This window comes from Python bivittatus, unplaced genomic scaffold, assembly GCF_059951505.1.
Source record: "Python bivittatus isolate LINGU-HERP-01145 unplaced genomic scaffold, Pbiv_v1 ctg000400_np1212, whole genome shotgun sequence".
In the NCBI taxonomy this organism is placed as follows: domain Eukaryota; kingdom Metazoa; phylum Chordata; class Lepidosauria; order Squamata; family Pythonidae; genus Python; species Python bivittatus.
The window spans coordinates 9,056,377-9,070,614 of NW_028277073.1; the positions used below are offsets into that span (position 1 = coordinate 9,056,377).

The window sequence follows — 14,238 nt, forward strand, 5'->3', positions numbered from 1 at the left end:
ATATAGTCACTCAGCCGTTATTATCATTAATAATAACAACCTATCCCAATAAGATTACTTTGCAATTACATTAAATAAAACAGTGATTGCCTCTTGAAGTTGTTGGACTGTGGCAATCCTCTTTTCATCTTCTTTGATTCTTTTTGAAGGGGAAGAGACTAGGACACAGTTAGCTTTTCAACTCCACTTTTTACTTCCCAATGCATGAATAAAGGAACTTCTAAAGTCAAGCCTTTCTTCTCCAGAAAAGGATTCCTATGAGGATCCACCAAGTGCCAGTGTATGAACTGAGACAGTCATTGCTCAAATTAACCCAGTTTGGGGAAAACTTTCTTATTCACTTCCATTTGGGTTTTCTTTTATTTATTGAATATTTCAAACTGTGTCTTTTCTCCTATTATTTCAACAAAGGTAGAATTAAATATAATTTTTTTCTTGAATTCCAGATTAATTTTCTTATACATAACAGTCCATGAGTTCTTCTATAGCTAATCAGGTAATATAAAACTGAGGATACTCTTCAAGAGCATATACAAAGCTCAATGCCCAAGATCCAAAAACTTTAGTAATACCACTAATCATTACCTCATAAGTATATTAAACAACCTTGTGGGACGTGTTAGAAATTCAGATGGTTAGTATATGGACACCTGTTGCACACTGGAACAATCTCAATAGTGTATTTTCCTTAAAAATATATATATTATTTAGGCCCTTGTGTTTATTATCCTTTCTTCTTTTGTTATCCATTTGCTTTTACTGTATATTTTCACACTAAATAACTCCAATATTTTATTCATAGATTTTGAGGCATTGGGATTCAGGTGTCTTGAAATAGATTATACTCTTTTTATTTTTTGTAATTAGGTCACATTTGTACTAAGAATGAGATGAATAAAAATTAACATACTTGCATGAAAGTGGCTTAAAAAGGAGCAGATTATTCCAAAGACAGTAGTTATTAACTTTACATTTGTCAACATAGCACCTAATAGGAAAGTAGGTCCCGAACAAGTTTACAAGCTGAAATTCAACACCAAGAAATAAGAAAAGACAAAGGAAATAGAGGCAGAAGTAATCGGGGAAGAGCTGATTTAGTCATAGGATATCAAGCCAAGGGTGAGTGAAGAAAGAGTGAAAAAGGAACAACATTTGAGGAAAATGGAGAACCAAATGTCTTAGGCAGGGTTCGCTACATAGATTTAAGGAGACTGAGCAATAAACACCAGAGAAAAAGGTTGTCAATGGCTTGATATTTGATATATATCGGAAAAAGAGCTGTGATGTCTCGTCTTCATATATGACATGTGGCTGCTTCCTTTGTTTCCTGGTTGCATTGATGATGTATGGCAGAAAAGAGTTAGAATTGCCTGTATCTCTTTGGTGCCATATAGTGGCCATTAGAATTTTTGGCAGCCCAAATATGGTAGCATTTTTCCCCCCTTTGGTGCCTCCAATTCAGTGTTGACTCCTGGCAACTCCCTGGACAAGTCCCTTCAGTTTTCTTGACAAGATTTCGGAGGTGGTCTGCTATTGCCTCCTTCCCAGGGCTGAGAGAGAGTGACTGGCTCAAAGTGGGACTAGAAATCATGGTCTCTTGGTTTCTAGCCTGTTGCCTTAACCAATACACCAACTGGCTCTTACCGTCTTACATTTGCTGATATAATTAAAAGATTATTTGCTCTACAGTGCTTTCTCTACTTCTGTGCTAGGAAGCATTTCTGGAAAGAGAAGAATATAATCACAACCAAAATTGGTCCAGGTTTAGGCAAATTAATCCCAGGAAGTCTACCTTGAAAGGAAGAGGTTTACTACCATTTTCTTGAGCTTCTCTGTCGTTTTTCAAGCCAATGAATTTACCTATATCATTTGATTTTGCTTGCCCAGAGCACAACTGATCTAGCTAGGCTTCTTCTTTTGATACAGTCACGCCTGCAGCCTAAAACTAGTTCTGGAAAAAAAATGGGCCAAATTTCAGAATATGATCAGGAAATAAGAATAAACTCAATGCTTCTTTTGTTTTGTTTTCCTCCAGCCAGAAGCATTATTTAGAAGTCTATCCTGAATCAGTTGAAAAACAAATAAGAAAAAAAAATCAACTAAAAGTCTAACTAAAAGCAAATGCTGATGCATATGCTAATCCCAAATATCATGACACATGAGTAAATTCCAAGAATCATAACTGTAATGAGATGGTGGCAAAGAGTGAGCTTTCTGTCTCTTCTCTGCCATCTTATCGTTCTCCAGGTTCTTGCTGCCCAGATAAGATAAAGCTAGATAAGAACATTATCTCAGATGTTGTCATAAATATTGCTTGGTCTGAGATTCCATGTGTTGTTACCTTCAAGGGCCATGAAGCTGCAGGCGACAAAAAAGTTTGAAATCCACCGTGGGAGGATGGAAGTAACAGGCAAAAGTACTTCCCCCTTAATTGTAATGCACATGCAGTCATCCTACGAAAGTACAGTAGCTGCTGAATATTTCTCTCTCTGTATGCATACTGAATTTTAACAATAGGCATAGATATTTTTAAAATGAACTTGCTAGGAAAAAAACAAGTTTGTGTGATCTTTCTGATTAGAATTATAGGACCCCGACAGTGCAGTTTGCAGAAGTTTACTAATTATCCAAATGTTGATGTAACATAATAGTATTTATTTATATTGTTAGAATGGTAGGTAAATTTCTCTCACCATAAATATTGAGGTATAATCTAAATTCCACACACTGTTTTCCTACATTTCCTACATTTCTAATACCACTGTAGGGTAGGTCTTATATTTAGAAATATATCGTACTGGGATTAGGGTCCTATCATAGTGCCTATGAATACATTCTCACATATACAGATCAACATTATTATGTGAATTTTATTTGTTTTACTATGAGAACTAGAACAAAGGAGCACCAACCATAGTTCTGAGTGGTCTAAATAAATAGCAGTTGTGGAACCGAAACAACTAATTGACAACTAATCATTTGGCACATGAATAGCTGTGTTACTATTAGAAAACATAATTTAAAATGTGTGTGGAATGTCTCAGTGCATGCTTAAATAGAAACAGGAGTAAACAGATTTCAGAACAAACCCATTGAAATAACTTTAATTTTCTTGGCCAGGTTTCTGACTCCTTTAACAATTTGCAAGTTGGCTTGAAGTTTCGTCTTTACAGTCTAGATGAGTGGTGGTTGGTTGCTTTAATTTAAAACTCTGTAATTTTATAATTCATGAGAAATATGTTTTCTATATAAGCAGTGTATCAGTTCCATTGTATAAATGGTTGCTATTATTGAGTTTTAGTATGAAATATTTACCCTAATAAAATACTGTAGCAGCATGCTACTCTATAAACGTATAGAATTTGTCAAGCATTGGAAGAAAAATAGTTGTTAATGTGAAAAGTGAGCTCCTTTGCTAATGTAAGTGAAATAGAAATTACATTTTTTAAAAAAAATAGTCAATTACTGTTGTTCCTGGATTTGTGGACATAGGGTTTAGATTCAGCCCTGACAGACAGATTGATCGCAGGGCTCTATGCAATGGGTATCCTTGCTGCCTGCATTCTGAGTTACAATGCGATTTCCTTAGCCCTGCCTCTCAGCAGCAATAATAACTAAAGCCATTCAGCAGCGTCCCTTCAGATTTGTGCCTTTCTTCCGTGTCCTAAGGCAGGTCGGGTTTCTTTATTCCCGTGTTGTTCTTAAAATCATACCCAAGGGAACAATGTGCAACAGAGATTTTGCTGTTATTGTTTTATGATCATTTTTTTCCCTTTAATAATTACATACATAAAGAATGAAAAACAGAAACAAAAATAACACTCACCCCTAACTCAAGACTCCATGCGGAAATATTCTGCTTGACGTTGCGGGCGTTCTGCAGTGGTTTCAGAGTAGGGCAGGCTTTACTATAAGAATCTCCTCCAGTTTGCCAGATAGGATTATCAGTTGAAAGACCTCAAGGGAAGACTGTTCCTTTCTGCATGTAGGCCAGACATTCAAATCCATACTAACAAGAAAGAAGATTGGTTCTGCTTTGGATTTTGAACAGCGAAAACAGGTTTAAATTGTTACAAATAAATTCATGAATAATGACTAGTCTCTGAATTTCTGCAACACAGTTTGAATTTTATTTCAGCAGTCTAACTCATTTGCACAAAAGAGGCATCCTTATGCAAGGACGTGACTTTGCTCCCAAAGCTGGAGTAAACCTAAGAAGGTATAAATGGGATGTATAAATAAATAAAATAAAAATAAACCTACAAGAAGAGCTTGGCCTCTCTTGTACAAAGCTAAGAAGATCTCTCCTAGATCAGTCCAAATGTATGCTAATAAAACATTATATCCCAGATTCCAAATTTAACATACAGAATATATGGGCTTTAAAAGTAGGACATGAGCACAATAGTACTTTTGTTGCCCACCATCTTTTATTAAGAGACCTACAGGTAATACCTAGCAACCACAAACAGTGAACATTTATAGTCTAATTCTCCATGAAATTGTTTAACTTCTAAAGTTATCAACCCTGATGACCAGAAATACATATAGAAAACAGTATTGTACAGAAAGAGATTGGCAAAAACTTTCCAACCCCCCATCTCACTTCTACTCCCTCAAAAACCCCACAAACATCCTGTCTGCTTTGCTGCACAGTTTTGAAATCACATGACGTTATTGAAAGATCTGTAAAATCTAAAATAGATATGCCCTTTGGTTGCTGTTCATTTCCAGAACTAAATATCAGTTGGAAATATTTTTTTCAGGCTAAACAATTTAGAGTTTGAGACAGAAATATCCTTGAAGAAAGGATGCTGTCTTATTCTGTTTTACCTAACGGATTTAGCATAAGGTAGAATTAACCAACCAGGCTGCTGCTTGTGCTGAGAAGCTTTAAGGAGCTTATTGGTTTTGGTCAAAGGATCTGTTGTAAACACATGTAAGCTGCTGTATTCCTTTGTAACTGATGAAGCAGAAAAAGCCAATGAAAAGTCTCTGACAAAGTCTGATTGGACACCCAACACTTGCAAGGAGCTGGCTCTTGATGATCAGTGGGATATCAATTTGTCTTTGGGCTAAAGCACCTGCTACTAATTGCCAGCAAGAGCTCACTGGTCACTGCAGCGTTTAGCCCACTCAGCTTTCTGCCTCTGACCCTTTTCAGTAACTGCTGAGAACAGGAGAGGTAATTGCTATTGCTTCAGTGTCAGTAAATCAATGTGCAGAGCTAATCGCTGCAGATAGAGGGCACACCAATTCCTACTTCCAGTATATAGCTAGTTATTAGTGATGACTAAAGGAGCTGGAGTGCACAGCACAACGTGGAGAATAGGTTTTTTTCGGGCTCTCTGATCTAATATGAAAAGGTATTTTTTCTTTAAAATTGTTTTTTTGGGGGGGAGGGAGGGGAGATGGTTGTGCTGAGTGTTTCTTGTTCAAAGAGATTACTTTGGATCTGCCTCTGCACCTTGTTTACCTTGCGATGAAAAAAGTGAAATCTCATTCTTTTGTGTGGGATGCACACTTGAAACAGGCTTAGCAGGAAAAACTTAATGCCTAACCTTGCCTTGGCTAAGCGTGAAACTTTCAACTGTTCCGTAAGCTGTTTTCCCCCACTTGACATCGAAGATGATGGTAAACTATCTGAAAAGTTGTGATTCTCTCAGAGCAAGTAATTTGTTTACGATGTGAATCATCTGCTTTGAATTTATAGCTGGAAGCTGCAGTAGCGAAGTGGTACTAACCATTTATTTAAAAGATGCTGGACGTTTCGTTCTGGAAGCAGTTTTCTTCTACCTTTCCGCTTCGTTGCATTGCCTGCTTTTTGTACCATGTTTTGCTTTTTAAATGTTTGTCTGTTCGGTATATGCAGTATGATGTGATGTGAAGATACTTTAATTATAAATTTGACTGCTCTACCTTTTTTTTTTTTTTTTTTTTGGTCAGAAGAAAAGAGTTGACAAGGCTGTTATTCAGGAACAAGGGTATATTTTATTTGTTGTCTAATGAGGCACCATTTCATCCATATATTAAGTTAATTGGAAAGCTGTGCAGCAGAAACATCAGTTTTGGTTTTTTTTAATCTACTGCAGTAAGAAGCCCTTTAATACAAAGTAGGTGAAGTAATAAAGTCAGGATATTTTATTGTAGAATGTCATAATGCAATTTCCTAAACATGTATGCAGAATTTGTTTTACATACAGGCTGGATACACCTGTGGCATTAAACTTTGTAGGCTAAATGCATGCGTATTAACCCATCACTATTGATGGATTTTTTTCCCCTTATTTGGAATTAAATCCTTATATTATTAACAATTTGCCATTAATTAAAGATAATATACATTATAAATTGCATCCATCTTTTCTAGATTCTCACAGAGCATCTGGTGAAAACTAATAAGTGAACCTGATAACAAAAGACTACTTAATTTACACAGAAGTGTTTTAAGTATAAATAGCGTCGTTGCTATCCTAATTCTGTCAAAAAGGATGAATGGAGAGTTATATGCATGTTACATATCTTTTTCCAGTTATTTGGGTTTAATTGCATCTTTCCCTCTTTACTTGAAAGAGGTGTCCTATGGCTGCCAAAGTGTTATCTGATGCTTCTATCCTCTAATGGTGTTACTCAAGTTTCAGCAACATAATCCTCCTGGATCAGCTCTATGAAATGAGAGTGCAGTTAATAAGAGTCAGTTCTGCATTATGAAGAGGTATTACTCTCTCCAATGATCTAATGATGTGTTTCAGTTTGAATTTTAGCTTCAATCATATTGTCTCACAAGTTACCCTTGAATGGTAGATATGCACAGGCTATAGGAAACTCTAAAATTTCTTCTCTGCTTTATAGTAATCTACTCGTCTTAAATCACTGGTTGGAATAATTGCATTGTCATCTTAGCTCAGATATAATAGCTTTGCCAACAGAGCAGTCACCTGTAAAAGTGGTGGTGCTAAAGTTTTTAATATACTTGGAAAAGTATTATTTTTATAGTGGTTTGTTTGTTTGTTTATTTATTTATCTGCTTATATGTGTATCCGGTTTCTTGTGAGTTGTTGAATTAATTATCAAGATAAAGCAATAGGTTGTGAGCTGAACAAACAAGGAGATCTTCTCCTGTGGGATTAGTTGATTTTCACAGAGGTAATATTGACTACCTTGTGCACATGGCAAAAGCTAGAGATAAAAAATAAAGCTCCTTTAAATGAGAATCCTGATAACAACACATCTATATGGTTCTTTTAACAACACCATTGATGTAGTTTGGCACTTTTCCAGATAATTTTTCAACTTCCCATTCTAGCCTACAAACCATTCATGGTGGCCTGTAATCCAAAAAGTAACCAAGTCTGACCCTGCTTAACTTTGGGGGATCACCCAATGTTGGCTAAGTTTGTCACTTACTGGGGGAAAAGTAAATAGAACTAGTTCTGTGAGTATACTTAACAATAGTAACAGATTTGTGGAAATGATATTAGACCAGAACAGTGAACATGCTAGATGGTTGCAGTTAAATTTTAAAAGTTGCATAACAAGTTTATCTATACTTCAGGAACCTTCCATGTTTTTTCTTTTAATGTGTTGGTCCAATGCTTTTACAATCACTGTTTTTAACAACAACAACTTCGAACTATGATGCACTTAATTTGAGCTGCTATTCCTCAAGTTTAGTTCTGCTCCTGGTGACTCTGGGGACACAATCATGCATTTTTTTTGGCAACCATGCAAAAGTGTTTTGCCATTACTTTCTGTGATGTTATTCAACTTCTTAATCTAGTTTACAACCCTAATATTTCTTTTTCCATTCAGATACTAGCCAGAACTAATAGCAGCAACTAATCCTACTCACCTTCTAATCCCAGATAAGATTGGCCAGGTACTGTTACCTATCCTGAGATTTAGGATTGTTCTGTGGCTTCTGCTTGCCCTGGTGCAAGCAGGTTGGTAGGGCAGGAATGGATGACATCATCCCTAGTTTATCTCTTGGCTGCTGGGAAGGCAATTCCACCCACATTTTTTGTTGTTGTTTGTTTGCTTCATATGGACAATCACTAATCTTAGATAAGATTGGCCAGGTACTATTTCTCCCCCCCCCCCCATTTCCCCTGGTAGAAGCAAGATGTCCAGTCCACTTTATTCCATCTTACACAAATGACTTAGTTCCAATCTCTGGCAGGTAAGTCTGCCCAGGCCAGCCCTATCTCCACTCTCTGCTTTCTATGGTTATTCCACACTAGGAGGGCTGCCTGCAACAAAAGGCTGGATTTTTTTCCTCCAGGTTCAGTAGTGGAAGAGTGAAATCCTCATCTTATGTTGCCTTGCCTTGCCTCTCCTCTCTGAAATTGATAAGAGGTCAGCCAAGTTTTCCCTCCTAGCCCAAGAAACAGGAAGAACTTTATCTGTGTTCCTCCAGTCCAAAAAAGATATGTCCACCAAATGGAAAGCAGTTGATATGTGCTTTCTTGGCATGGATGGCATGAGAAAAAAAGTGGGGAATTCACCAGGTGGGGTATATGTAAACTGCTATCAAGGGTGTCTGCAGGGAATGGTTTAAAAAAAAAAAAGGTAAAGACAGTGGCTACAATGGTATGACTGAAGTTCTGCTTGTTTTTTATGTGTGTTGCACCAGACACAGACATCCTTGACTGGCAGCCAGGCAGAAGAATTGGTCATCCCCGTGGCCAAAATGAAAAAAGAGTTTGAAAGCTGCAAAAAAATGTGAGCTGTTTATTTCCAGGGGTTTATGTAAGCAGCTGGAAGCTGCAGTGCAGAAAAGCACTTAACCCCACCAAAGAGGCATTAGAAATTGCAGAATTAGCTTCTTATCCTCAAATTATAGTACTAACTTTTAGTTTTCTGACCTGAACCACTAACAAAGTCCATCGTGTATCTTTTAATAGTTTATCAACATTACATAAAAATATTAGTTGCATTTAAGCACCTTAGTGTTGCTTACACATTAATAATCATACAAATTCAAACCTAATTAAGAAATGTTTCCCATTCAATCATTACATGTTAACGGAGATTTCTCTATATCAGTATCTATTACTTTAAGTAAATTGAAATATTTAATCATTTCATTATTCCACTTACAGCCCTCTTTCCAAACAGCAGCCTTCAGCTAACAGCAATTAAAATAGCTAAACCATATTACAACTTTTCAGATTCAATTACAAACTTCCCATGAGTAAAATATTACAATGTGTTCTTCATTATTTTTAACCTTGTGGATAAGCAAAATCCATTTCTTTTTATCATGTTTTTACTCAGATGAGGTCTTGCTTCTCTGAACTATTTACCTACAGTGCCAATCCATCATAAAGAAATGGTTATGAACATTACATTTGTCTCTGTGTAGTATTGGGCTCTGGCTTGTTTCAATCATAGAAAAATGTTGCTCAAAAGTCAGGATACATTATGTCTCCTAATGAAAGTTATTTTCACTAGGCAGAAGTAAAGAGAGAGAGACTATACCCTTATTCCATCCAGTTCACAGAGGAACAATTTCTACCTCTCTAGTGGAGCACTTTCCAATCTGGTGCCCTCTAAATGCTTTAGGCTAAAATTTCTGATTATTATGATGGGAGGTGTACATCAGATCATATGTTAGGATCCAGATTGAGAAAAGGGTACTCTAAAGGCAACTTCTGAGAGAAGAAAACTAAGGGCCTGCTTGCTTTCCTTGTCATCCAAAGCTGTGTGTGATAGATTGGTTCAGAATGAAGATAATTTTATTTAAAATAATTGTTTGGGGCTCTTGCACAATGTCTGAGTGTCCAAAATGAAAAATAGATACATTAAGCGCTAGGAGGGGGTAGCTTAATGTTAAAGGCTGATCAAGAACTGGAAATGCAAATTGAGCTTGCAACCTGGTAATTTCATGGACATGTTCATCCATTTAGATTTCTTGGCAACAATATAGAAGTGGTTTTCCCACTGCCTTCTGCCAGAATGTTTTCTGAATTCTGAGTATGGCTTTTACAATTCTGGAATGCCCTGCCAGTCTCCCATCCAAATACTAGCCAAGCCTGACCCTGCTTAGCTTTCAACCTGAGACAGTATCAGGCAAGTGCTGCCACCTACTGCTGCTTTGATTAATTACCGAAGGAAAAAGAATATACAATAGCATTTTATCCATGTTCTAGTAGAGAAGCTATGAGTTTCAACATCTGTGGAATTATCTACCAAGGCTAATCTAATTCTAGCATAGCACACTGTCAAAAAGAGCAAGTCCCCAAATAAAAAGAAATAGCGAGTTGATAAACAATAGTTCCTGAAGCTTCCCTTTGCTTTCCATGTTGAATTCTTATTACAAACTCCAGATCCTTTCTCTTTGCTTAACCGCAATTATATCATACTCTTTTAGCTCCACAAATCAATGGAAATTTGATTTTTTTTTTTTACCCAAAGAGTTGATTCAAATGTTAAAATCTGCCCTCTTTTTGTACATACAACTTTTCAAGTAGATGATCCGATCATGTGGAAAAAGGAATTCATGAAGGCAGATTAGGCTTCATGTTCCCAAAAGAAAGACCTGCTCAAAAAAGTTGTATATCAATATTTTTATGAACTTCTTCCTGAATATTTCATTGGTAGCTGTGAAGAGACATGTAACATAAACAGTAAAAACTGTTTTTTTAATTAAAAGATACATGTTACATAAATAATAAAAAATCAGTATGTGAACTGACTTTTTTAGAATCTAAAAATTGCAAACATTTCACTATGACTTGGTTTATTACCTACAGCGTATGATTATTTTATTATTTTATTTTCCTTCAAGCCACTCCTGACTCCTGGCAACTACATTGGCAATTTCATAGAGGTTTCTTGGGAATGTTTTCAGAAGTGTTTGCCATTGCCTTCTCAGTGAGAGTATCTGGTCCAAAGTCAACCAGCTTGGCATTTGGCAGAAACTCTTAATATATCAAACATACAGAAATCTAAACCCTAATCTTGATCTTAAAATGAAATGAAGTGTGAATCATTGGTTTTAAAAGACTCATTACTTAATAGAATTATATTGAGAAAGCTAATGTCTTTGAATCAAAGGCAGTATTACATATTGATTTCCATCTGCTCTTGTGTTACAAGTATATGATGGTTCCAGTGGGCTTTAAATTAACATAATTTAATTCTAACAACTTTAACTAGTTTGGTTTGATCTAATTATTTTACTATCCATTTGCATTGTGGTCGTTTTCTCGTAACGTTAGAGACAAACTGTTCTCTATCTGAAGCTTGCCCCAGAATGTAAATTCTGCATAGTTAATCTTGGATATTTATTGCACAGCTAATTTTTTTCTTATAATTAGCACTACCTTCTGTGCACAAAATGACCCCTTGGCCATCATCCAGATTTCTCTAGGGCTCCAGTGTAATGTCTTCTGCAAATTGAGGTTGCCCTGCTCACAAGATTTCTTAACTTTGAAATACACATAGAACTCCTTGTTCATACAATTTCAAACATATATTTCAGCTGTCATTTATTACAACTGCTGGACTAGATAAACATTCAACAACCACTCAATTTCAGACCCACAGGTGTTATGCCAAGTACACCTTAATTCAGAAGAGCAAGAGAAGTAGTTTCAAATTTATACTCCTGAAGATATATAAGCATTTCTTTCTTGGTATCAGAAGTGGGCAATCAGTTTATGGGTATAGCTATATTCTTGCCTTCAGTAAAGATTTGTTGAGCTGTGAGAGTCTTTTGCCAAGTCAAGCAAGGAATCAACTGAGTCATGAACTTTCTAGAGATCTGTGATTTACTGCTGAGACCAGGTCAGGCCAAGAGAACCTGAGATTTTTTGCTACTGTTGCTTTTTCTTTTTCTTTTAATTAAAACTGGGAATCTGGACATTATGGCTTATCTGGTAGCATAACCCAGTTACTCTTCTTGCAGACTAAAATCCTCCTGATCAGTTCAAAAGTAGATTGAGGAATAAGGATTCAACCTTTGCTGATACAGTTTATATGCCAGGAAGTATCAGCCTGACTCTCATTTACTTAAACTTGCCACAATCAGGTAGAATTTAAGTTTTAACCCAACAATGGATACTGGTTTGATTCAAGTATATATTAAAGTGGTCATCTTTGAGTCCATATTTAGAGTACTGAAAACTGAGTTGAGTTAACCAGATATGCTGGCAAGGCCAGCACAGAAAAGTATAATTCCATCAGCATGAAAGAAACCAAAGTTAAGGCTTGCGGTAGGCCTTAAAGTAGCTGTCAGCTGAGAATGAAGCCCCAAAGCATTCCCAAAGAGCTTAAATGAGGCGATAAAGCTCATTGGCCAGCTACTCATGTGAATTTCAGATAGCCATCTGCATCCTTGAGTGCTACTCAGCATTTTCCCTCTCTGGATGTGAAGTTGCAAAACTCTCTACTCTCTATTTCATTTGTGCAATTTCGGTAGCCACCCATCTCAATCCAAGTGACTCTTGGCAGTGAACAGTTTCAATAATTAAAACCATTAAAACCATTACAAATTATATATATAGGTAGCCGAGAACTATCATAAAAATTACATAAAAATCAACAGTGCAACCAGGTAACAGGGCCCTTATAACAACTCAAGAAGGAGTAGAAAAGTCATTGACTCATGTATAAGGTTGTATAGTACTTTATGGCAGTCAGCTTGATTCGTTGCATCAAAGGAGGTGTCCACTTCAGTTCATATATCTGCTTTGATGGGAAGGTTTGATGGAAGCTTTGCCAAATTAACGCATCCCTTCAGAACTTGGCATTCCCCTACTTGCTTGGATGGCTGCCTTACATTCTGCATGGGGCTGCTTTGAAAAATGTCCAGAAATTTCAGCTGGTCTAGAATGTACAGTTAGGCTGTGACCAAGATAAATTATAAGGACAGATGTCTTCCTAGCTGAAACAGCTTCACAGGCTTCCAGTTCTATGTTTGGGAATACCACTGAAAGTGCTAATCAGAAACTATAAAGCCCTATGCTGCTTGGAACCAGATTAGTTGAAAGACTGCCCTCTCTCGCTTAGCCTAACCCAGGGTTCAGAAGGCTGAGGAGAGGCTCCTGTCTCTGTCCAGTCCTGATCTTTACACCACCTAGAGTCTACTTTGATTGAGGCAGCTGGCAAATTGCATAAATAAATGAAAATAAATAAATCAGAAGCCTGTTTGATTGGAATACAAGGTAATGTTTTATTAGGATTGCTTGTTGGCTCTGCAAGAAAGAGACTTTCATTTAGACTTCTTGTCATTGTTATGGTTGGTTGCACACTCAGCCAGATGTTTAGACTGGATTTGGCATTTTTATCCACCTATCGAGTCCTTCCCAAGGACCTGGGATAGGTGGATGGTTGTTGCTTGATGGTGTTAGAGGTTGTTGTTTGTTGTTTAGTCGTTAAGTCATGTCCGACTCTTCGTGACCCCATGAACCATATTGCGCCAGGCCTTCCGGTCCTTCACTGCCTCCCCGAGTTTGCTCAGTTTCATGCTCATTGCTTCAGTGATGCTATCTAACCATCTCATCCTCTGCCGTCCTCTTCTCCTTTTGCCTTCAATCTTTCCCAGCATAAGGGTCTTCTCCAAAGAGATATTTCTTCGCATTAGGTGACCAAAATATCTGAGCTTGAGCTTCATTATCGATCCTTCCAATGAGTGTTAGAGGTATCGTCGTTAAAAGTATTATTATTATTATTATTATTATTATTATTATTATTATTGGCTTTTTGCTTGGGAGCTGATACGATTTCTGACTTAGGTTTCCATAAGGTGGGTGAGTTTTATTTTATTGATATATTTCTGCCAATTTTGCTATTTTATTATCTAAAAGGTAAAGCAAATCAATAAACAAAATCTCATGGATTATGAAGGTTTTATTTTTAACTTGTTTTTATTATTTTCTGGATGCTCTGTGCAAAAGTTGTTTTTGGAATATTTGAAGTAGCAAGCCAGAGATCTACTCTGTAATAATGTGAGCATGGTTGTATCTCACGGCCGAAATGGTTCTCGGTGAGTTGTGTGAACTAGCCTCACTAGCATATAACTCCACTTGTTTAAGTGTTAAATGTTAAAGCTGTCTTTTCCTGAATCTCTTTTCCTTCACTATTGCTAATGATACCATAAATATATTTAATGATTTATCCTAGAATAGAAACACTACCCTTGGTACAGTCCTTATTCTTGTACGTTATAATAGAATAATTATGTCAAGTGCATCAGCTAAGGTTAGAGTTAGGTTGGTGGATAATGTTAGGAAG

General features: G+C 36.7%; 1 protein-coding gene across 6 annotated transcripts in view; it reads left to right on the forward strand.

Annotated features, from left to right (window-relative positions):
- The first annotated feature begins 5,294 nt into the window (after positions 1-5,294).
- Positions 5,295-14,238, forward strand: part of PCDH15 (protocadherin related 15) — a 435,688-nt gene continuing 426,744 nt past the window's right edge. For 5 of the 6 annotated variants that reach the window (XM_088144402.1, XM_088144401.1, XM_088144400.1 and 2 more), the window contains exon 1: positions 5,295-5,366. The gene's annotated coding sequence lies outside the window, so the exon portion shown is untranslated. Of the gene's footprint in view, positions 5,367-5,550; positions 5,635-14,238 lie in introns of those variants that run through there. The other variant, XM_088144398.1, reaches the window with a different exon arrangement.